General features: G+C 41.6%; 1 long non-coding RNA gene and 2 other non-coding genes across 3 annotated transcripts; all 3 read right to left on the reverse strand.

The window, feature by feature from the left end:
* Window positions 1–7,392: 7,392 nt before the first annotated feature.
* LOC115854819 (uncharacterized) lies at window positions 7,393–9,309 on the reverse strand. The gene is made up of 5 exons (XR_004040119.3): window positions 9,243–9,309; window positions 8,484–8,561; window positions 8,322–8,396; window positions 7,937–8,007; window positions 7,393–7,718 (listed from the first exon to the last, which is right to left on the reverse strand). It is a non-coding gene; the product is annotated as an uncharacterized lncRNA (long non-coding RNA).
* On the reverse strand, window positions 7,817–7,889 carry LOC115854883 (small nucleolar RNA SNORD50). The gene has a single exon (XR_004040160.1). It is a non-coding gene; the product is annotated as a small nucleolar RNA SNORD50 (small nucleolar RNA).
* Window positions 8,140–8,209, reverse strand: LOC115854884 (small nucleolar RNA SNORD50). Its single transcript, XR_004040161.1, has one exon. It is a non-coding gene; the product is annotated as a small nucleolar RNA SNORD50 (small nucleolar RNA).
* Window positions 9,310–23,812: the final 14,503 nt, after the last annotated feature.

Consider the following 23,812-nt stretch of genomic DNA (forward strand, 5'->3'; position numbering starts at 1 on the left):
TTGCCTCAGCTCTGTAATCAGTCATTTCTCCAATGAGCCCTGTTTTCTTTTAATGGTAAATGGTAGAGACTACAATCTGGGCCATAGGGGTAGGATTCACAGGTTTTGATGCACATGAATCATACTTTCAGTTTCTGTATTTCCTTTTACACGGGTTCCCATTTTACTCAGAGCAAAATTCTTTCAATGACACGTAAGACCCGACATGATCCGCGTGCCGTGTTTCTTCTCTTTCTTTAACACACATGCACCTGTCTTTGGGCAACTGTCCTGGGAATGCCCTTTGCTCAGATATGTCCATAGCTCAATCCCTCACTCTCTGTAAGTCTTTGCTTAATCTCACCTTCTCATTGAAGCCTATCCTGTCAATTGTATTTAAAAATCACAACAGTATTTACCTCCCTCCCCAAACCCACTCCCAATGTCCTGTGTTCTATTTTCTTTTTCATGTTGCTTCTCATTCTCTCAAATACTTTATAATTTCTCACATACTTTATAATTTATCCTTCTTTTCCTCCTCCTAAAATGTAAGCTCCACAAGGGCAGGGATTCTGTTCGTTTGGTTCACGGCTGTATCTTCAGTGCTTAGGACAGTCCCTGCACATGGTAACTATTCAGGACCTATTTGTTCAATGAACAAAAGAGTGAAACCTTAGGATATTTCTGAATCACCCCACAGCTAACCTCTTAGTGTGCCTTGATCTTCAAAGGAACAGATTGAATTTAAAGCAAACAAAACTTGGGACTTCCCTGGTGGTCCAGTGGTTAAGACTCCGTCCGCATTTCCCCTGCAGGGGGGGGCGGGTTTGATCCATGGTTAGGGAACTAAGATCCCATGTGCCAATTAAAAATTAAAAAAAAAAAAGCAAACAAAACTCATCAAGAAACTGAGCTTTATTCAGATATGTGGAAACAGGTCCATGAATTTCAAAACTATCTTGACATTTCTGGGTGTGTGTTCAGACTCTGAGCGATGTTTCTGCATTCATTTCTGAAGAAGAAATGTAATTTAAACTGCAAGTCTACATCAGTGATGAAAATAAAAAATCAGAATTGAGATGTACCCCCAAAGAATACACCTTACTGTTTTGCCCCAGAGAAGTTTAGTCTGCTTAAGGCCTCTGTGGCACTAATGTAATTAAATTGATCAACCATTAGTAACAGGCCCCAAATTGTACTTTTGTATAAAAATAGTTGATTAAAGTTATTTGGTTTGTACCATCTTTCCCATTCCCATAGATTAATGAATTCTGAGGAAATATAAATTTTTGCAGGAAAAAAATTGGGGCACCACACTATCAGTGGATTGAGCACTGGACTGAGAGAGGGATAGAAGGTGTTGGTTGTCAACTTGGTCATTAACTAGCTGGGTTACCTTGGGCAAGTCAAGAATCTGAATTTAGACTTAGAGTGGTCTTTGAAGTTGACTAGGACCAGCCTCCTTCCTCCAGCTCACACTGGTAGGAGACTGTGATAAGGAGACAGTACATCCTGTTATTGGAAAGTTCATTTTTAGGTTGCAGTTTGCCTTTTTATTTCATTGATCTCCTTTGTGTCTTCCAAAGAAACACTTCAGTTAACTACTCCTCTGGGGAAGGTATTTAGTGGGGTAAGAACACCATCTCTTGATTTAGACTGCCAGATTTTCAATCTAATTCCCTCACTTCCTGCGACCTTCATTAGGTTACTTTTCTAAGTTTCAGTTTCCTCATCTGTAAAATTGGCCTAATCATAGTACCTACCAGATGGGATTATTACTATTATTCCACATGAAGTACTTTCAAATATCTGAAAATAGTTATCATGCCTTCCCTTGATTTTTACTTCTTCAGGTTAAGTATTTCCAAGTCCTTAAAATATTCTCTAGAATGACATGGTTTCTAGAACCCTTGTCTTCATCCTTAGGTTGCCCCCTAGTTTGTCACTGTTCTTAAATGTGGCACCCAAACTAAAAAGTCTATATTATAGTGTGCAAAATACAGATAATGATGAAATCATTCCTTCCAGTGATCTAGACCTTAAGCATCCTATATTTTAAGTCTCACAGTTCACTCACATATAAATTGTGTAAATACTAATAATGCCTACTCCCTGGGTTACTGTAGGAGAAACCAAGATGATGTCAAAGTACTGTGGAAAATAAAAGGAACTATAGAAGTGTCAGCCATTATTTTATACCAAGTATTTTTCATTAAACAGTGAAATCATGATAGATATGACCTATCAGTTACCAAAGATGTTAAAATTTTTTTTGCAATCTTAACGTTCATATACAACAAGGAAATTTTACCCTGTGAAATATCTAGTAAGCCTAAACCATTTTTTGTTATATGAGGTGATTATAAAAGATCTAATTTCATTTATGTTAAAAAGGTTTTCCTGTGAACCATAAGACTTCAGATAACATTCACTTTATAAGATAGTTTAATTTCTATCTCTAATTGTTTTTTTTTTGGCCATGCTGTGCAGCATGTGGGATCTTAGTTCCCCAACCAGGGATTGAACCTGTGCCCCCTGCAGTGGAAGCAAGGAGTACTAACCACTGGACTGCCAGGGAATTCCCTCTAGTTTTTTTACTGAGATTTTTTTAATTGAAAAATTATCTATTTCTTAAATAACTGATCTTGATGTTGAAACAGGATGGAAAGCTTTGTGAGTGGCAGCTGTTTGTTATTATTCAATAATAAAGTGCATTTAAAGAAAAAAAAAAAGGAAGTGCATTGTCAATCCAGTTTCAATGTAATAAGTAAAAACCTAAAGGGAAAATGTATAAAACCAGAGACATTACATTGCATGGACTTTTTCCGTAGTTATTACTCATAAATCTTTAGCTAAATATAAAGTCCCCTAATTATAGCAGTGGCCATTTATCCTTTACTTCTGTCTTAGCCTGTTAGAGCTGCCATAACAAAATACCACAGACTGAATGGCTTAAACAATAGAAATTAATTTTCTCATAGCTCTGGAGGCTGGAAAGTCCAAGATCAAGGTGCCGGCAAGGCAGGTTTTATTCTGAGGCCTCTTGTTTGGGCTTGTAGGCAGCCACCACCACACTGTATCCTCACATGACCTCCTTCTCATGGGTGCACATGGAGAGGGAGAGTGAGCTCTCTGGTGCTTCTTCTTACAAGGACACTCATCCTATCGGACAAGGGCCCTACCCTTATGACATCATTTAACCTTAATTACTTCCCCTGAGGCTCCATCTCCAAATATTGCCACACTGGGGTTAAGGCTTCAACATATGAATTTTGGGAGGACACAAATATTGAGTCCATCACAAGTTTTCAACTTTTCTCATTACTTTTATCTCTTTCGGAGAACTTAGATCATACCATCATTGCCCACCCTAAATATGCATACTGAATTCCATTTTAATGAGACTAATTTGTAATGGGAGTCATTACATTGTATACTAGGCACAGAGTTTAAGAAGCGAAAGAGCAGTTTCTGCTTGAAAAGAACACACTCTAGGGCCAGAGAGATAAACACTAATTAGAAATACAACTGCTAAGGGTCCTTTTATAGTATAACTGGAGAGGATCTTATTTTACCTCATTTTCATCATCTTTCTATGGTACATCTCATCTTTGTTATTACCTGGGACGGTTTTCCAGCAGTCTGATTTTTTTCCCTAATCAACCTGGATCTCAAGGTCAATTTTAACACTACTTTCATCTACACCCTTGATTGGCCCATCATGACTCTGCTCCTCCTGTCCAGTTTATCCCTAATTTTGGATTAATCCACTGATCTGCTTTCTGCTCCCACATGGATGAGCTCCATAGAAGAGTAGTGAAGAATTATGTTAACTACTACACTTGGTAGTTTTCAGCCTCATCAGGCACTTTAGCACCGCAGGGCAAACCTAACTTGTCTGTAGTCAACTCCACTTCTCCAAGTCCAGTGTCTGATGAAAACCTTTAACACACTTCGTAAATTCCTCATCTCCTTCTCTCTGGAAGGCCACTTTGCAAAGTTGTCCTTGGATATTAACTCCTTCAATTTTATGCTGACCTCCAGCCTCATTACCCCAAGCAATTATTTGCTTAGCTCTCACCCTTGTTTTCTGAAACTCCTTGATTTTCTATCTAGTTTGTTTCAGATGCGGCAGTTGAACTTGACAACAGATTTCTGTTTCCCAGTTTTTGTTGATACAAAATCATCTTTAGGATTTGAAATAAACCTGAAATGTCTTACTCCTGGAATGTCCCAGGACTCAACTCTTGGACTACTTCTCCATTGGTATTCACACCCTTGGTGATCTCACCTTATGGCTTTAAATATACCATCCACATGATGACTCTCCAGCTCAGATCTCTCCCCATATCTCAAACTTACCATGTTCAAAATCAAGCCTCTGCAAAAAGGCGCTTTGGGGAGAGATGGATTTAACCACTATCTTGATTGCAGTAATGGTTTCATGGGTGCATACTTACACTCATCAAACTGTACACTTTAAAAATGAACCATTTATTGTTCTGTAACTGTATTCAGTAGTTAGGAGGCAAGGGCACATCCAGTTTCCTGACCTCAGTAATGTACTGTATTTATAAATATTTTCTTCAAATGATGAATTCTATGAGAATTCTGAAATGCTTTTTGCGTTGTTAATACTCCTTTGAAAGGAACTATAATCAACTGAGTAAGCATAACTAAGGTAAAGTTCCCAAGTACGTTGGATCATACTGTACTCCATGTGGGATTCTGTGAGATTAAATCTATTTCCTGTTATAACTCAGCTGCATGGCATGCCAGGACCTCAGAGATGGACTGACTAGTGGTCAGGGGGAAGAGGCCAAGACTTCTGAGAATGAGACTGAGTGGTTCTCATATTAGAAAGGTACCCTTCCTGCCCCACCTCAAAATGGTCCATAAAATTTTCAAAGCTTCATGGCACACTTTATTTTGACCTGATTTCTGTACATACCCCAAAATGTAGAATCAGTGAGGTGGAACAATGCCAGAGGCAGTGGCAATATTCAGTGAGGTAATTATAAATACCATGCTTTAAATACTATGTGGATCTGGAACCAAGCTTTTGGGAAGAAATATGGGAAGGAGGGTCCCACCCCCAGGGAGGAGGAATTGACAAAAGATAAGCAGACTATCCTAGTAGGCTGGGATTCAAAGGCTCTAAATTTAATGGGTGAACTGGTTTAAAAATCATGAAACAGCCAAAAGCTTTCACACAGGCTGGGCAAACAGCAAGGATTATGAAGTGTATAATCAGTTCACAGGGCACCTGACTGGGAAGCCAAGTGCAGTGGATATTGGATTTCTAGCAATAGAACTAATTTAGAAAACACCAAAAGGTAGGATTGAGCCTACTGTATTTTAAGATAACCTGGAGGCATGGTGTTACGCAGGGAAAATTATTGGCTCAAGTTACACACATGTAGAATCTGCTCGTTCAATCTGAAACCAGCCCTAACCAAGCAGATCCTGGTCTATTTCAGTCCTATTCGTTTATGTCTTCAGGCTTTTGATTTTTAATCTACGCTGCCTCTTTTAGCAGATATGCTCTGGAAGGTAAATCCCTTACCCAGATAACAGCTTAAGGTCCCCGGTCTTAGCTAGTAGTTAGTTGCCTATTGTCCAGCTAGGTCAGCATTCACAAATCAGAAGGCCATAGAGGATAACAAGACCTCTGCTGTGCGAAAGAAAAGTGCTACTAAATCAATCGGTAATTTAAAAGGAAGCTGCTATGTTGAGTTAAGTTCCACTAAAATTGTACCTTTCTGGACCCAACTCTCATCTCTTGTCAAGTGTGTACCCTGCCAAATCAGTAGGGCTCAATAAGTGACTATGTCTCTTCCTACTGAAAACATGTCAAGTTTCAGGGAATTTGAATGATAGCTTTTAGTTCTCTGTTGCTCAAAAAGCTTGGGGTACTGTACCATTTCAGTCTTATCCTCCACCTTATTTGTCCCACATCTATCCATCCAACTGATGCCTAAATTCTCAATTTACCGCCCTCAGCATACCATCTTTGGTTGGTGTCTCCTACGCCTAAATGTATCACTTGTTCAATCTTGTTCAATCAGTTCTTTGCATCCCTGTATCTTGCCTTCTTTCTTGGTATCTCGTACAACTATTGATGTGACAGAGGACATAGGAAATGTTTTACCCTTGACCTCCCTGGCAGGACCTAGTATAGTGCAATGAAGTATATGTACATTATTTGGATTTTATCAACTAAGGAAATATTATAAGACTGACTGGGAGGGAAAAGAGCAAAACCAGAAGGGACTGAGGGAAAAAAGGTCAAAGGGCTCTAAAGCCAAGTTTTATTCATTTCATGCCTTGTTTTGAAGTGACTGATGTTTGCCAACTTTGACAAAAGGGCAGTTTTCTCTGCAAGTTTTGTGTAGATCCCAATTGGTCTTTAATCATTCATTGTTTGTTTAACATTTACTGACAACCAAGTGCCAGGTAGTTAAGGTATCTAGGTACTTAAGATGTCAGTGTGTGAAACAGATCTTATCGAGCATGTTGTAAAAGTTCCAACCAAATAAAGCAGGGTAAGGGAGATCAGTGATCAACGGTGCAGATTGCAGTGCCAAAGTTTCCTCATTTCCAAATACACTGAGTGCAATAAAGAACAATGTAACACAATGCTGTACACGGACTGCAAGAAACATTTTCAGAGCCCCATTTTTGTACACTGTCTTAATACTTGGGCCAAATTCACTATGTGCCTGACCACTACAGGCTTATCAGTCTCATGAATCTGACTGAGCTGCATGGACCCAACTGAATTCTCACCAAGGCAGGTGAACATTTTAAGAAACAGAGTTCATTATAAGGTGACAAGAATATTGGCACTCTAACTTTGACATTTAAATATGGGCTTGGGAACAATTTATTCATGCAGCTATTTAGGGAAAATGATTATGCACGGAGCCCAACCACCTTGGTTAGATCAGATGCTATTACTGTTTACACTAATCCATTCTGTACAATGTTTGACCAGTTTTAACCCAGATTTTATCAGTGACCTTCCCTCATGGCTCCTGACTTCTATGCTGTGCTCTCTTCCTTAATTTTCAGCATTACTCCTCCCCATTTTTAGCATAAATACCCCTTCATATTACTATTATACTAGGACTAAATATTCCACAATTCAGCTAGTATACTGGATCGTTTTGATGCCTGGCTTACCTCCCCTCACCCCAGTCATAGGTCCTGTCTCTCTCCTCTGCCCTCACCTTCAGTAATTCTGTAATACTTAGTACCCTGCACAAAGCCAAGGTTTTCCATATCCCCTTGTGATCGCCAAACCCAGTCATCTCTCCCTTCTAAGGATTTTCCTACAATAGTATAAACTCTCACTTGGCTGTATTCACAATTATGCATTTTAAATTCAGACAGGTGACCAAAGGCTAAACATTCACTCAGAATTATTTAATTACAAGGCTGGACAACTGAAAAATAATTTTCCATTAAAAACAGTTTCAGAGCTAGAAAGTATCAATAATATACTGGCTAACAGGTTATGACTCTAGGGCAGTGACAAGATTAAACAGAAATGGCTTGAATCTTATGGATGCATTAATCTAGATTTGACGTTGGCTCAGAAATCTTTTTACAAATGCAATTTCAAAATTAAATAATCTGTCTTGAGTTTTGTTTTCTTTCCGTGTCCATAAAATGAAGAGCTTTTCCTGATCACCAGTTTTTCATACAACAGACAAGTAAATCTCGTGGCACTAGCCCTAGAAAAGGAAGAACATTTGAGATTTACAAGACTATCAACATCTCAAGAACTTATTTAAAGAAATTTTCAAAAATACTGTCGTCCTTATAATGGTCTATCTCAGAAGCCAGATCCGTATATAAGTTTTTTTCAACAGAACTTCAGGTTCGGGATAGGATCATCATAGATAAGACCAAGGACACAAGATTGATTGTTAAGCAAAATATCTCTACTCACAGACATGTTTACACCTTAGGAACTTCATGGCAAACTGGCCTCTTTCAATAGGCGGACAGCGACCCCTGTCACTGTTGGCAGAGAAGAAAAACACTAGTGTGAAGCAACAGTTTTTCCCCTATAAGAGGCATAAGCTAACAGAAAACTCGGTTATAAAATCCAGGCAACAAAAATTTGTTATCTCATATCTGCATATTGGTCTTATCTCAGAAGCCGAATCCGTACATACTTTTCTTCAGGTAATCCGTTTAGGAATAGCTTTCCTCATTGATCAGACCAAACTCCATTAAGCTCGATCACACTGACACTTACCATAAACCAGAGCAACATTAAAAGGCAAGTACTACGGAATGCTATAGTAGATGCTGTAAGCCACATAACTTACTTTCAAATGAAGCTGTTCATCATCAATCGGTGACGGTCATAGCTTCATTAGCATTCATCGACCTGCAGGATGCTCCTTCGAGGACAAAAAAATTTCTCATTTACTCTACATGTGGACTAAACACATGCAGACTCAAAGTATTAATACGAGTCCAATACACACCTGGTAAGATTGTCAAGTTTTAACCAAGTCATTTTCCAGCAAACCTTCTCCCATACGTTTTGGAACTTTCCTTTGCATCTAAAAAGAAGTTTAATTTCAAATGATGCTCCATCATCGTTTCTGTAAATCAACAGGTTTACTCTTTCGGTTTAAAAATAAGCCCTCAACAACCCTTACCTCTGCCTCTCCACATAACAGCTCCGTTACACCTAAAGCCATTGTTCTTGCGGGGCATCTATTTAAAATTAAGCATTCTCACAGAATGTCATAGTTCAAGGTTTTCAGCACTAAACTCCTCCCCTTCAATAATCCTATTTGCACACAGCGCCACCTCGGCACAATACAACTCAGTCTCACGCCGAGTCCGGGGCTGCCCGTTTTGAAATAACTGTTGATCTGGCCATGGGAGAAAGACACCCTATCACAGGACTCTTGCTCTTAACGTTAAGGGTAACCCCCGCCCCCAAATCCCAGGAATGTTGTCTTCTGCCGGTCGCCTCCCAGGCTCAGTCAGGGGCTGCCCGGGCGTAACAACCAGGCCGCGCGGCCACCAGCGGCCGCCTCCGCACGCCTACGCTCGAAGCCGGCCGCCACCACGACTCGGGACACGTGGCGGCCCGGCGGCGCGTTCCCCACGTCCAAGTTTTCATCACCGCACTCTAAGCTCCAATTTCTGAAATCGTTTCACCTTACTGCAGCTCCCAACCTAAGGTGCGCCGCCCGGGTTCGCTCGGACAACCGCCCGCAACGCCCGCTTACCTAGAACCACACGGTAGATCCCAAGTCCTGACGTAAAAGACCGAGCGGTCTCGCCAGCAGTTCCCTATATACTCTCTCCCGAGCCGGAAAGAGGCCGCCCCTCCCTCTCGCATCTATTGGACGCTGTAGAGTAAGGGGGCGTGACCGGCTCCTGACGGGAGGAGCGAGAGCGCGCCAGGCGGCTCTTTTCTTTCGGGGGCTCGTTCCGGGGCGTGGTGCGCGCGCCGTCCCTCCGCGGCGCGCACGCCCAGCCCCGGGCGCGCGCCCGCTGGCTCGCCGCGGTCCGTCGCTTCGGAGTCTGGCCCTACGTGGCGCGGGAGTGGCGCCAGAATTTAAACGAAGAGCCGCCTTTGCAGGCGAGGCTACCACCTACACTGAGCCAAGTCTGCCCGCGACGGCTGGGGCGGCTCGGGGCCGGCAGTGGACTTGAGTGTAGCAGTGGACTTGAGCGTAGGGCGGCCTCACCGGGTGACCTGCTCGAGAAGTCGGGCTGGCTGGTTGGCTGGCGCCTGCGGGAGTTGACGCCGGGCGACCGCTGCACGCCCGGAAAGAGAAATTGGCGGGCAGAAATGCTCGGGTGAAAAAAGTCTGTGAAAGCACCGTGTTTCTCCTCCGGTCCACAGCGAGAACGCCGCGCGTCTCGGGAGAGCTGGCCCGCCGCGCGGCACGCGGCCCAGCTGCGCTCCGCGGGACCCGCCCCACCCACACGCCGCCGGGCGCAGGGCGCTGCTGTTACGCTGATACGCCCAGAGAATTCACCCCGAGACGGGAGACCCGAGAGGTAAATCCTCCGCTTGGTAGAGGAGAACACTGAGGCCTGAAGTAGCTAAGTAATTTTCCTAAATTCACACAACCAAAAAAAAAAGGCTTTGCTCTTTACATCTTTTTGTACAAAATTCATTATAATGCATGCAGGAGAAAGATTAATTTGAGAAATTTCCCAGAATGCTTTATCCAAACGACACTTCAATTCAGTAGCTATGATTGCATTAATTAGTAAGTACGGGTAAATATACGTACGTATATGCACACACAGGAGCACGTGACATTAGAACATTTCGGCATTTGAAATTTGAGGTCTTCATAGCACTTAACAACTAGTTATTATGTACATGTGCGTTTGTTTATTGTCCTCCGCCGGTGCACCGCTCTTTATTTTTCTGCCTTAGAACAGTGCCTGGCATAACGCAGGTGGTCAGTAACTACTGGTTGAATAAACAAATGAATGAATATATGCGGTGGCTTTTTAGAAAATTAAAATGAAGACCAAACTCCAGATTAAAAGTTAATAGTGAAAAGCAAATTTCTATAACAGGAACCTAAGCGATGAAGTGTTTACTTGGCTGGGCGTTATGTATATTTGAAAATAACCATTTTGTACTGTACAATGTAAATTTGCATATTCCTAATATTAAAAAAACTAAAACAGTACAAAAGGATATAAAAAGCAAAGTAAAAGTTCCTTTTCATATCGCTGGGAATCTTCTCCCTGCTATTAACAGTAACCAATATTAACAGTTTTTGAAACTTTCTATGCACATATATGTACGTATTTTTTCACATGCAAATAGGATCTGTGTCCTTTTCTGCAACTTGCTTTGCCCCCGGTAAGTATCATAGACATCTTTCTGTATCAGTACATATAGATGACCTTCTTGTTTATAGCCTGCATAGTATTCAGTTGGATGTGTCATAATTTCATAACTTTCCAGCTTTTCACTATTTCAAATAGTGCCGAAGTGAATTACAAGTATATCATAGTGAGCTTGTGAGAAGATCGGCAAGATCGATTTCTAGAAGTGAGGCAACAGTTATGTGCACTTAGATTTGTGATAGATATTACTTAATTGTTCCCAGCTTCCTTCCACTCCCATAAAATGGTTGTGTTGTGATTATGTTTTGAAGTGTGTTTTGCTAATTGAGAAACATGTATGACTGTTATGGGTGGCCATTGTCACACAATTGAAACCGAAAACTGTTACTCCCTTTGTTCTCTTTGAATCACTGTTTGCTGTGCTGAGGACCCTTAAAATCATCTGGTCAAAAGCAGTATAAAACTCTGACTTATCAATTGAATTACTTGGAGAGATAAAAAGTATCAGATTTCTGATTCCTAACCTGGAGGTACTAAAGCAGAGTATCCAAAAGTGGGACCTAGGAAGCATTTTAAACAAGCATCTGGGACAGTGCTAAAAGGAATATAACATAAACCACAAATGTGAGTCATATATGTAATTTTGAATATGCTAGTAGCCACTTTTAATTTAAAATAGTAAATAGCATCAGATGAAATTAATTCCAGTACATTTTATTTAACCCAACAGAGCCAAAATATTTTCATTTCAATATATGATCAGCATAAGTTATGTACTCAGTCCTTAAAATCCACTGTATATTTTACACTCACAGCACATCTCAGTTTGACTGCCCACATTTCAGGTGCTTCATTGCCACATGGCTAGTGGCTGTTGTATTGGACAGCCCAGGTCTAGGGTGGTTCATATACATATATAAGTTTGAGAACCGCTGTATTAGGGTAAGTGCAGTAGTGCACATCTGATATATATTCCAGTCTTAAAAAAAAAAGACTCCCATATTCCTTTTAACTCATAAACGGATAACTCTAACAAATGCAATGCAAAATGAAATGAATTTAGAGCCTGATTAGTGACAACACTGCCCTCCAGTGAATGTGGCTTGATGACTGTAAAGTCAGTACATAATTCATTCAAGACTTTTATCTCTTCAAGGAACAGAAAAACATACTGAGGAATGAAGCCAACAGTTATTGCTCCCACACCTAAAGCAGACAAGCGAAATGCTACCAAATATTTTTAAGTGAGTTAAGAAAGACCATATAAAGGTCAGAACTGAAATTAAAAGTATCCTTGAAGAATTTAGCATACTGAAAACAACTCCTCATATTCTGTTGCAAACTTTCAGATAAGATCATCATTTTAATCATTTTTTTTGGAAGAAATGTTCACTGAGCCCCTGGTGCATGCATTGTGCTTCAGGGAAGGTTAATGTGAATACACAAAAGTCCTTGCCCTTCCCGAAAGAGTTTATACTTTAGTGAGAAGTAACCACCCAATTTTAGACACCTCTGCTTTATTTTTTGTTTTGTTTTAATTTTTGCTGGAATATAGTTAATTTACAATGTTGTGTTAGTTTCAGGTGTACAGCAAAGTGACTCAGTTATACATATACATATATGCATATACATATACATATATATTCTTTTTTAGATTCTATTTTCATATAGGTCATTACAGAGTATTGAGAAGAGTTCCCTGTGCTGTACAGTACGTCCTTATTAATTATCTATTTCATATATAGTAGTGTAGACACCTCTGCTTTAAAAATTAGACATTCATTAAAGACTTTTAGGTAAGATTATAGTGTGAACCAAATAGTGTTTTAGGAAGAGTTTGGAGAGAAGAAGCAGTGTTTAGAAATTTAGTGCAATCATTTAGATGAGATATTGTGAGGGACACCACTATAATTTTGTCCACGGAGATGGAAAGCAGGGAAGAGAACAACGCATGGTGAGAACTTATGTGCTACTGGGTTCTTGTGTGCATTGGATCATGTAATCTTCAAAACAATCCCGGTGTATACTTTAAAGATGAGGAAAATGAGGCATAGAGATCTCGGTCAACTAACTTCCCAAGTCCTTCTGACCCCAGATTCATAATCCTGTCCCCAAAACATGCTGTGGCTGTGTTAAAGGAGGAGATGGTAGAATGTGATGATCTGTGGGGGAAGTGGAGTGGAGCCTAGGCAGGCAAGAGAATGGCAGCTCCACTGACGGGAAGAGGCAAGTCAGAAATGACTGATTTGGGAGCAGGAAAAAGAAGATTCAGTTTTGGTTTTGTTAGATTTTGAGGGGAACATTTGGTTACATTTGTCCAGTGGACCATCAGAAATGTAGAACTGAAGCCCAAGAGAAGAGTCGGGGCTAGAGAAGGACCATTTGGCAAACTAATGAAGATGATGAGTGAAGTCATGTGCACAAATGAGTGTGGGGAGAAAGGAAAAAAGGGCCAACAGCAGTTGCCTAAAATAGGTACCGTAGTGTGTGCAGATATCCTGTAGTAGATAGCATTTGAGCACATAGTCAATACACATAAAGAGCTGGTTAGATAATGAATGTATGAGAAAAAAGTTCACAATTACAGCTTTTGGTTAAATCATGGGAAACATATGTATGCTAAGTTAGGTAACGTAAACATAATTAACTTATTCCAAAGTGGGAAAAAAGTCAGCTTTCAGAAATAAGAATTATCTGATAAGGGATAATATCCAAAAAATATAAAGAACTCACACAACTCAGTAGCAAAAACCCCAAAAAATCCAATTGAAAAATGGACAAAGGATTTGAATAGACAGATTTTTCCAAAGAAGACATACAGATGGCCAACAGGTATTGAGTTGACCAAAAAGTTTGTTCAGTTTTTTCCGTAAGTTGGCTCTAGCAGCACTTAGTTATCTTTAACTTCATTCGAAACAATTTTATTAGATTGTGTTGTGACAGCTGTCATATCAGCGTGCATTTAAAAAAGGTTATCAAAATTAGTGAATTTTTGTGTAGCCATTTTAATATTGAAGATGGAAGAAAAGCTACATTTTTGGCATATTATGCTCTATTGTTTCAAGAAAGGTAGAAACGCAACTGAAATGCAAAGAAAGATTTGTGCAGTGTATGGAGAAGGTGCTGTAACTAATCGAATGTGTCAAAAGTGATTTGTGAAGTTTTGTGCTGGAGATTTGCTGGACGATGCTCCATGGTCTGGTAGCCCAGTTGAAGTTGATAGCAATCAAATCGAGACATTAATTGAGAACAATCAATGTTACACCACTCGGGAGATAGCCGACATACTCAAAATATCCAAATCAAGTGTTGAAAATCATTTGCACCAGCTTGGTTATGTTAATCACTTTGATGTTTGGGTTCCACGTAAGTTAAGCAAAAAAAACCTTCTTGACCATATTTCCGCCTGTGATTCTCTACTACATGTAACGAAAACATCCCGTTTTTAAAACAAATTGTGATGGGTGATGAAAAGTAGATACTGTACAACAATATGGAATGGAAGAGGTTGTGGAGCAAGTGAAATGAACCACCACCAAACACACCAAAGGCTGGTCTTCATCCAAAGAAGGTGATGTTGTGTATATGGTGGGATTGGAAGGGAGTCCTCTATTATGAGCTCCTTCCGGAAAACCAAACGATTAATTCCAACAAGTAGTGTTCCCAATTAGACCAACTGAAAGCAGCACTTGACAAAAAGCATCCGGAATTAGTCAGCAGAAAACGCATAATCTTCCATCAGGATAACACAAGACTGCATGTTTCTTTGATGACCAGGCAAAAACTGTTACAGTTTGGGAAGTTTTGATTCATCTGCCATATTCACCAGACATTGCACCTTCGGATTTCCATTTATTTCAGTCTTTACAAAATTCTCTTAATGGAAAAAATTTCAATTACCTGGAAGACTGTAAGAGGCACCTGGAACAGTTCTTTGCTTGAAAAGATAAAAAGTTTTGGGAAGATGGAATTATGAAGTTGCCTGAAAAATGGCAGAAGGTAGTGGAACAAAACGGTGAATACGTTGTTCAATAAAGTTCTTGGTGAAAATGAAAAATGTGTCTTTTATTGTTTCTTAAAAACTGAAGGGACTTTTTGGCTAACCCAATACATGAAAAGATGCTCAACATCACTAATCATCAGGGAAATGCAAATCAAAACCACAGTGAGATATCACCTCACACCTGTTAGAATGGCTGTTCTCAAAAAGGCAAGAGATAAAAAATGCTAGTGTAAGATGTGGAGAAAAGGGAACCTTTGTGCTCTGTTGGTGGGAAGGTACAGCCACTATGGAAAACAGTGTGGAGGTTCCTCAAAAAATTAAAAGTAGAACTACCATATGATCCAACAATTCCACTTCTGGATGTTTATCTGAAGAAGATGAAAACAGTAACTCAAAAGATATGTGCATCCCCATGTTCATATCAACATTATTTACAATAACTAAGATATGGAAGCAACCTAAGTGTCCATCAGTGGATGAATAGATAAAGAAAATGTGGTATATATATATATACACGATGGAATATTATTCAACCATCAAAAAGAATGAAATCTTACAATTTGTGACAGCCTGAATGGACCTTGAGGGCATTATGCTAAGTGAAATAAGTCAGACAGAAAAAGACTAATACTGTATGATCTCACTTATATGTGGAATCTAAAAAGAAAAAAAGAAAAAGAAGAAAAAAAATCCAAGGTCAAAAAGACACGGAGACCAGATTGGTGGTTGCCAGAGGTGGGGGATAGAGGGTGGGCGAAAAGGGTGAAGGGGGTCAAAAGATACAAATTTCCAGTTATAAATAAGTAATGGGGATGTCACATACAGCAGGGTGACCATAGTTAATAATACCGTACTGCATATTTGAAAGTTAGTAAGAGAGTAAATTTGAAAAGTCTCATCACAAGGAAAACAATTGTGTAACTATGTATGGTGACACATGTTAGCTAGAGTCACTGTGGTGATCATTTTGCAATATGTACAAATATCGAATTTTTATGTTGTACAGCTGAAATTATACAATGTTGTATGTCAATTATACCTCAATAAAAAAATTTAAAAATACGAGAATTAAAGAATCTTATCTCTTAATGTTCATTTTTCCAGTGTCTAAAACTGAACTGGTCAGTAAACTCTAGGTTTCGTTGCAGGACAGACAACTGCAAATTGAAGAAAATCTTGTGAATACTTCATGAAATAGTAGAGTTTAACTTAAGCAGGTGAAGTAGTAAAGTTAAAGATCTACATCAGGGGGAAAAAAATCACATGTATCTGGAAAAGTCAAGGTGGCAGTTTGACACATGAGCCTGAAGTTCAGAGGAGAGGTTAGGGCTTGAACGCCATTGGCATGAGTAAGGTATTTAAAGCATGACATTGAGTGAGAGCATCAGGGAAGGAGTATAAATAAAGAGGAGAAAGCCCAGGACAGAGCCTTGGAGCGCTGCAAACTTTCGAGTTCCAGCAGAGAAGGAAGTGCCAATAAATGAAATGCCTTGGGGGGAAAGGTGGAGAGTGCGATATCTCAGAAAGAAAGTGGGGAGTTTCAGGGAGAGTTAGGTCAATTAGCATGAATGTTGAAAGGTCAGGTAAGAAAACAGAAATGACTGTGGGGTTTGGCCACATGAGGATCACCAGTGAACACAGTCACAAGTGGAATAGGGATGACGGAAGCACAGTTGAAGAGGACTGAGGAGTAAGTAAGGTGAGAAGGCAAGAATGTGTCTGTAGCTGGAGAGGGTTGTAAGAGTGAGGGACTGCTTTTTAAATGAGAGGTACTAGAGCATCTTTATATGTTCATGGGATTGATTTAGTAGAGGGTGGAGATTTATGATGCTGGAAAAAGAGGCAAAAAGTTATAGGAGCAAAATCCTCGAGAAGGCAAGAGGAGATCCTTTGCAGAATACAAATGGAGGTCTTTGTATTCTTTGATTGTTAGAACCAGAGATAAGGCAGGTGTAGGGAAAGGCAGTCACGCATAGCCTGTTGACCCTTGCATAACTGCATAAGAGCATGCCTTGGGCCTGTTCAGAACGTTTTCTTACGTGGAAATAAGAAGTCCTCACAGCCTGTGCTGGGCATGATTTGTACTTTCTTTGGTCTGCTTTAAGCATGTGCATCGTATGACACCCGGCCAGCCCTTCTGCTATAATCTATTCCTGGTGGGGAGAGAAGGGGTCCTTCACCAGCACAGGAGGGGTAGGTGTAGACCATCTTCCTGCATCGGCTGTGGGGAAAGATGCACTGGCCATGAGGGAGCCATACTCACTACTGAGGCTGATCCTGCTCTGTCTGTTCTCTGCGTGAGTGAAGTGTTCCATCCAGTGCCTGTGTGAATTGTGTCTTTCTTGGCAACTCTGATACCTGCAAACTCTGCAGTGAGAACACAGCTTGGTACTGCTGCTTCTGGTGGTAGGCAACAGGTGTCACTTGCTTGACAGTTTGGTGCAGTGAGCAAGGTCACCAACAAAGTATACCATGGCACAAGGTTCATCAGCACAGCCATCCCAGGGTGATGCTAGCTCCCTGGGGGGGATGACCTCCCTCTAGCTGACTGGGGATAAATGAGATGTCGACAGTCTCCTTGTCAACAAGGATAAACTGGTGTTATGGACAAGGGCAGAATGCAAGAGGTGGGCCCTAAAAATTTTTGGAGAATTAGCTTAGCTTCTGGCCACCTTCACACTCCTACACCAGCCCCTAACTTCCACATGCAAGGGGTTGCAGATGACACCCAAGGGGAGTCAAAGGCCCCTGTGTAGGAAGCTCCTCCTGATTTGGGTTGTTTAAAAACCCCAAGTAAAGCTTGTTTTCACTCAACACAAAACCACTCATGGTGTTGCTGAAAATGTAACTGATGAAATGAGGTCCTTCTCTCAGAATGAAATATGAAAGCTGAAAGACAGATATGGGCAGAGGCCAGGGGGGGTCTCATGTGACTTGAATGGTGCATGTGGTTGATTAGGGGGCCTTGCAGACTTAAATATCTCAGACTGAGTGATGCAGTCCAGGGAAGCTAATCACTGACCCCTGGCTGCAGTGTGTTTTTGCCCACATGGAACAGGGCAATCAACGGGGCAGTGAAAAGGATAAGCCCATGTTGCTCTTGATCTGGATTGCAAAGAGTATGAGCATGGTATTCCCAACGGTAGGGACTTCCCTAAGACTAGGAGCCCCTGGAAAACCACTCATAAAGCCATAACTGCATTTCAGGTAAAAGCCATAGATGCTGCCTATATGACCCTGACCCTGGGGATGTAGATGATGCAGTGGAGTCCTTCATGTGACAGGGGGCTCTCCAGTGGAAGACCCCATTAACCCTACAGTTGTCCCCTAAAATGACTATGGGACAAGAAATAGAAAAGCTCCACTGAAATGTCCTGTTTGGGATCAAAACAATAGAATGATTTCAGTGGTTTCCAACAATTTGGGCTAAACAGTTAGAAAACCAACAATGGGGAGCCATGCCCAGAGGCCAAAAGGGGAACTCAAGGGAAGACAGAGGAGGAATGAAGGAGAGAACAGGGTTGACCCACAGCAATATGGCTTCAGTTGTTAAACCTGGATAGACAAAACAAAAATTGATGAGATCCCTACAGAAGACTTCTACCAATGCTACTGGACAGAGCGAGGTCCCTCTAAATTAGAGGTTAAGGCTCTAATCCCATATTCCCATTGTGATAGCTCGGCTGGTACAAAGTGACTCAGACACTCTCCACGCACTCCAAAACAGACAAGACTCCCTGAACTCACTAGCTAAGCTGGTGATGGTAATGGACAACCAAATAGCCTTGATCTGCTGGCAGAACATCGTGGCATTTGTGTTATTGCCAACACTTGTGTATATATCAGTAATTAAGGAAAGGTAGAAACTGAGCTGGAGAGGACCCATGCTCAGGCAGGATGATTATCAGCTGTATACCTGCAGTCCCCCTAGACTCTTCTCAGAAAACTCTTCAGTTAGCTTACTCCAGGCCCTTGGGGTTCTTGATTAGGGACCATCCCTGAGGGAGGTCTGATCACCCTCCTGGGTCTGGTTCTCCTTGTGGCCCTGATGAACTGCTGTCCCAAAATACCATGGAGCCTCTGCGAGTAAACTGCATCCATGTGAATTGTTCAGGGGCCCCACTGGACCTAGTTCCATCTCCAGATTTGGGAGCGGAGGGTGTTCCTACCATATTTGATGTGTTTTATCTGCTATTTCAGTGGTTGAGCAAGGGTTGGGGGCTGGACTATTGGGAAAGACAGTTATGTATAGCCTGTTGACCCTTGCATGGCTGCATATCATGGGACACGTGGAATCGTTTGGGAATATCTTTCCCTGTTCTGGGTTTGATATGTAATTCTTCGTTCTGCTTAAAGTGTGTGCATGATATGGCACCTGGCTAACCCCAGCTATATCTGAACCTGGTGGGGAGAGGAGGAGGTCCTTTACCTGCAGCACAGGAGAGGTGTGTGTAGACCATCTCCCTGCATTGGCTGTGGGATAAGGTGTGCTGGCCATGGGGGACCGATACTCATTACTGAGGCTGATCTTTGCTCCGTCTCTTCTCTCTGTGAGTGAAGTGTTGTTCCATCCAGTGGCCGTGTGAACTGTGTCTTTCTCGGTGACCCTGACACCTGCAAACCATGCAGGTTGACATCCTGAGACTGCTGCCCCTGGTGGTGAGCAACAGATGTCACTTGCTTGACAGCAGGAAGTACAGGTACGGATAATGGAAGTCATTGTTTGTATTTTCTCAAATAACTACGAGGCAAGGTCATCAACTGAGAATGGAAAATTGGGAAGTACAAGAGGTTTAAAGAGAAAGGATGTGTGAAATTATCAGTATGCAGAGTAGAAAAGCAGACAGACCAGGGAAGTGAAATAGGATTGGTTCACAGTGTGGAGTGCACATGAAATTTATGGCCATACATTTATTGCAAGTAAAGCTGTGAACTTTCTATTTCTAGAAATATTCAGACATTTGGATGCCAGCATGGAGTAGGGGGGATTAATTGGGATAACTAGGGCTAAAGCTTTGTCAGGCAAGATAATGAAGGAAGAAAGGACTGACTGAGAGAGTTAAGGGTGTTTGCAAGGAAATGATTTGAACAATTAATAACGAAATATAAACTGGGTAAGAGGATCATCTGTAGTGAGAAAGTGATGGTGTCCATGGACTGGAGGTTTCATTATAGCTGAAGAAAAGCTGCAGTGGGAAAACTAGAAAAGATAGGAAATGGGAGGATTAGAAAGTAGCATTCTGGAATTTGAGGTTTTGGAGGTACTGTAATTGTTGGTACAGACAGGGTCAACAGTGTTACTGTGGGGGTGGGTGGTTGAGGTGGAAGGATGAAATGATCACTGTGGGGAAGGAGGTTGGGGAACTGAGAGTCTAAGGTGTCAGGTGGGTCATCACCGTGGATGTTGACACTGTAATTGATGAGTAGTGGGAATAAAGACTACAAAACGTGCTAGAGTCATCAGTGAATGAGGGGATGTGACCCAAGTGTTTGAAAGATGACAGTAACAAGGAGAAAGAGCTAGTGTAAAAATACGCTGCCCTACTTCAAAGATTATGGGGCTTCTTTAATTTATTTATTATTTTTGGCTGCGTTGGGTCTTCATTGCTGCGTGCGGGCTTTTCTCTAGTTGTGGCGAGTGGGGGCTACTCTTCCTTGTGGTGCACGGGCTGCTTATTGCAGTGGCTTCTCTTGTTGTGGAGCATGGGCTCCAGGCGCATGCTTTTCAGTAGTTGTGGCGCACGGGCTTAGTTGCTCCGCGGCATGTGGGATCCTCCCGGACCAGGGCTCGAACCTGTGTCCCCTGCATCGGCAGGCGGACTCTCAACCACTGCGCCACCAGGGAAGCCCGATTATGGGGCTTTTGTAGGAGGAAAGAGGAATAAGATTTGGGAGCTACGATAAAGAGCAAGGGGAGCACCCCTCCACCTCCGAGTTCCATGGGTGGTTCAGTTTAGGACAAAGTTTGAGATGTTTGGACACATCCAATACAAGATTCCAAGTATGCAATTGAATATTCAAGCCTAGAATTTGGGAGAAAGGTGAAGGATGGAGATGTGCATTTAAGATTTGTACTAGAAGTTTATCAGCTTTTGGCCACCTTACATCCACAATGATCCCCCTTCTTCCAAGTTCTTTTACTTTTTTGTGGATCTTTCATTTACCCTCAGCTCATATTATTAATATTTGGATGCAGTTACACCCCTCTCAGCTCTAGAGTAGGGCCTGACTGGCTTAACCACCTAGCCTCAGTGACTGGCCTGCAGGTGGAAATGACCCAGTTGAAGTCAATGAGAGTAGACTTGACTCTTGTCCAACTGTTGGGAAAAAGAAGCTTTCTCTTTCTTTTTGCATATTGAGCATAGAGGATGTGAAATCTGGGAGTGCTGCAAACACCTTTTGACCACAAGAGGAGAACCTATCTGAGAATTAAGTCAGTACACAGAGGGAAAGAGTAGAGCTGAGCTCAGAGGCAGAGAGAATTGGGTTGTAAGGATATCATTTGAACATAATTGATTCCTGTGGCCCTGGAGTTTAGCCATTCCTCAGTAGAAATCAAGTTGTGTTCAGTTATCTATTGCTGCCTCATAAACCACCCAACCTTAGTGCCTTAAAACAAAAACAATTCTCATATTTCAAGATTCTGTAGGTTGACTGGACAGTGTTTTGACTGGGCTTATTCATGCTGAGGCATTCAGTTAACCAATCTGCTGGGGGTGGGCTCAGCTGGCACAACTAGGATAGCTGGGTGTCTCTTTCCACATGGTGTTTCATCCCAGGCTTCTTCATGGCCTGGAAGTAACAGGGCAGTATTCCAAAAGGTTACCTATTAAGCTTTTGCTTATATCATGTATGCTGACACTCCTTTGTTCATATGAAGTCATATGGCCAAGCCTAGAGTTAGTATGGAGGGGGTACCCAAGAGTGTGGGTACTGAGAGGTGTGAATAGTACTGAGAGGTGTGATTCATCAAGGCTATTACAAAAATGATTTACAACCACCTGTTTCTACTAATTTTTAGACCACTTGAAGCTCATCCATGGACTGAAGTGATATATCAACCTCAGTTTATCTCATTAAAAAAATCTACTGTGTTAAATATCCTCTATTTCCCACTCTAGATCCACTTTTTAACCTTCTTCATCGTGCTTTGTGCTCTGGAAGGCTGCCCTAAATGGACTGCATCAAGGAATTTCCTTGTCCTCTGGCTTCCCATTGGTTTGGCCCAATAGGGAACCTCAGCAGGAGGTCACAGGGAGGAGGGGTTGCTGTTGGCCTCCACTGAAGGGAAAACTTCTGTTACGGTGGCCCTCTCCACTCTTCTCTTTCTTCCCTTGCCCCTTCAGACACAAGAGTAGTAAAGCTCAACGAGCCTCACGATATTATTTTATCCTTTTGGTTTTCCTACATGTTGTCCACCTTGTAAATAGTCTATTTATTGAAGTTTTCTCTAATTATCCATATGTTTCCTGTTGGGACTGTCAATAATATTTACCTCTACAATCCTGTTCTAATGAACTAGGATTAAGTGCATTTAAAAGTACACATGGGGCTTCCTGGTGGCGCAGTGGTTGAGAGTCCTCATGCCGATGCAGGGGACATGGGTTCGTGCCCCGGTCCGGGAAGATCCCACATGCCGCGGAGCGGCTAGGCCCGTGAGCCATGGCCGCTGAGCCTGCGCGTCCAGAGCCTGTGCTCCGCAACGGGAGAGGCCACAACAGTGAGAGGCCCGCGTACTGAAAAACAAAAAAAAAGTACACATGTAGGGACTTCCCTTGTGGTGCAGTGGTTAAGAATCCGCCTGCCAGTTCAGGGACACGGGTTCGATCCCTGGTCTGGGAAGATTCCCACATGCCACGGAGCAACGAAGCCCATGCACAACTACGGAGCCTGTGCTCTAGAACCCACGAGCCACAACTACTGAAGCCCGCGCGCCTAGAGCCCGTGCTCTGCAACAAGAGAAGCTACCGCCAATGAGAAGCCCGTGCAGTGCAACGAAGAGGAGCCACCAACTCACGACAACTAGGAAAAAGCCCGCATGCAGCAACGAAGACCCAACACAGCCAAAAATAAAAATTAATTAATTAATTTTTAAAAAAGTACACATGTACTCATATATGTGATAAAGAATATGCTTATTTTGTCAACTTTGCCAAAGTGAATTAAGCTTTTGATTTCTGTATACCAGCCTGACCTTAACTACCCCTTTTACTTCAGCTTCTCACAAGCAAACTTTAGGCAGTATTAAATAAGATGTTTGGATCATTCTTAAGCATTGTTTAGAATGGCTGCAAGCAAATGATTGCCTAGAAACTGGCTGGGAATGCATATAATAATTGAATTCCATACCTTGTCAGTAAATTTTATACACTTGCTGTTGGTTAGTTATCATTTTATAATGTCTTGAGGGACATAATCCTAGAATCCTAAATCCTCAGAGTAAGGTTTGCAACCATTTCACCGTTTAGCTTTACAATACACAACCATGTGTTATTTTTAAACTCTGGTTTTAGAGAATTTCATAATTCTCTAAAAGACAAACAGCTAGATGACAAACAGCTATTGTAGATTTCTTAAAGGTATTTTAAGAGGATGAAATTGTGGCCAAAGTTCTGCATGTTATTAAATTCCTAACACACTGCAAAGTGTTGCCAGTTATTTTTATCATACAACAAATGTGATGACTGCCTATATTTTGTAAGTACTTCAGCTATTAAGTATCAAATGTCATGAGTGGTTCAGTAATTTCTTAAAAACAAAAATTAAAGTGGAGTTGGAAATGGGCTACAGTGTGTGGCTTCCTAGATGTACATTTTTACTTTGCTCTTGTCACACTGTACTTTCCTGTGATATTCTGGTTGGTCTATTTCAGGTGTATGGAGGAACCTGAAATGCATGTACTGTCCTTCAATGCCAGTGCATTGCAAGGCCATGGATCAGGAGACTTTAGCTCAGAAATGTTATTTAATAGCC

The sequence above is a fragment of the Globicephala melas genome, chromosome 14 (genome assembly GCF_963455315.2).
Source record: "Globicephala melas chromosome 14, mGloMel1.2, whole genome shotgun sequence".
In the NCBI taxonomy this organism is placed as follows: Eukaryota; Metazoa; Chordata; class Mammalia; order Artiodactyla; family Delphinidae; genus Globicephala; species Globicephala melas.